Source organism: Macrotis lagotis, chromosome X, assembly GCF_037893015.1.
Source record: "Macrotis lagotis isolate mMagLag1 chromosome X, bilby.v1.9.chrom.fasta, whole genome shotgun sequence".
Lineage (NCBI taxonomy): Eukaryota > Metazoa > Chordata > Mammalia > Peramelemorphia > Peramelidae > Macrotis > Macrotis lagotis.
Genome location: NC_133666.1, coordinates 446,512,598 through 446,514,430, shown reverse-complemented (window position 1 = coordinate 446,514,430; position 1,833 = coordinate 446,512,598).

Genomic DNA, 1,833 nt, shown 5'->3' with positions numbered 1-1,833 from the left:
AAATATAGAGAAGAAAAGTTAAGAAGATTTATTTGAGAGGTCTTTTATTTCCATTTCCTTTTTGTCTTCCATTCTCCTGTCCCCTTCACCATTCCTTGAATTGCTTAATATTCTTTTTGTTGGCTCTGTTGTGGTGGTCTGAGAGACTGGTCGGCTTTTGCCAGACTGAAACTATTGATGCATAATACATTATATGGAATAAGAGAGTTGCTGTCCTTTGAGGCATGTGTTTTATTATCACTGGAGCACTTTGATAGCATTAAACTTCCCCATGCACACTGAGATGCTAGCAGCATCTTTTTTGTATTGGGGTATACTTGTGTGTATTTTTACATGCACAAGTGAAACCCTCCCCAGTCTCTCCTATTCCCTGAAGGCATATCTATCAATGTGGAATCCTAGCACATCTTTCTGTTGAAGTGGTGTGAACAGCCACAACTTTTTCTTTCTATTAGTGAAAGCAAAGATATTAATTAAGAAAATTACAAATGAAGATTCTGAAATATCTGTGGTGAAATAACAGATACCGCTCATGCATTTAACCAATTAACAAGCACTTATTAAGGGCTTACTATGTACCAAGCATGAAAGGAACCTTCCTTGCCTTCAAGGGGGAATTCTATTACATTTTAATAGGGTGGAGTAGGGTGGGGTGGCGGGGAGAAGAAACAATATGTATACATTTAGATATAGAAAATAAATATGAAGTCATTTCTGGGTGGTTGAGGCACTAATAACTGGAGGGATCAGAAAAAGACTCCTTAATGTAAGAGGTGGTGTTTTAACTGGGCTTTTGGGGGAAACCAGGGATTCTAAAGAGGCAGAAAGGAGAAAATACCTTTTGGTATGAGGCATAACCTGTACAAAGCTGTCGTAATTTGAAACGAAATACAGTGTTTGAGGAACACAAAAAAGGCCATTTTGACTGTATCTGAAGGGGAGTACCATATAATAAGTATAATGAGTCTGAAAAGGTACATTGGAGTCAGATTGTGAAAGCCATTAAGCACCAGAGGAGTTTGTATTTAATCATAGAAGTAATTCCATTGTTCTATAAATGAAACCACAAGGAGAGATGATAATGACCTATCTGTAATATATGTAAGCTTTTTCCTATCTGGGAGGGGACTACAGCTCTTACATTCCACAAAGTATCTGTTATGAGAATGCATTATTATTATTAATTATTATTAACATAATATCTTAAAATGTCAAAGAAATACTGAGAAAAGAGAGATGACAATAAAGATATTGATGGTATACCTGGTCAACAAAGTTTAGAAAATAGGAGGAAAAGATGAGAACTTTCCAGAAATTTGAAACAAGTGAAGATGATTTCACCATTGGCAAGGAATCAAGAAGAATTCCTGGTAAATGTCATTTTCATTAATGTCACTGGATATCAACATTGCTTTGTTGTAGTAGAATTCTTTTATTGTGTATTGCAACCTGTTTTCTATCAAATACTAAGACATTTTAACCAAGTCACCAAGACATATGCTTTAAATTGTCTCCCTTCCCTCCAAGTGATGATGGATTTATATTACTTTATCTGCTCTATTTGCCCAATCTCTTTTTTTTACCAATGTGAGTACTTTCAGTATGACTGACTGGGACGAGAGACCTAGAGTATGATTGACTAGGGTTAGGAGTTTAGTTTGTGTCCTTGGAAAAGACTTGGGCTGAATTCTACCAAACCATGGAATCTTAAATCTAGAACAGATATTATGAAAGAAATTAGAGTATTATATGAACTCTAAACAGGAATTTCCTGAATAGCCTCCTTTATTCAAATTTTTTTAAAATTTTATTTATTTAAGACAATGGGGTTAT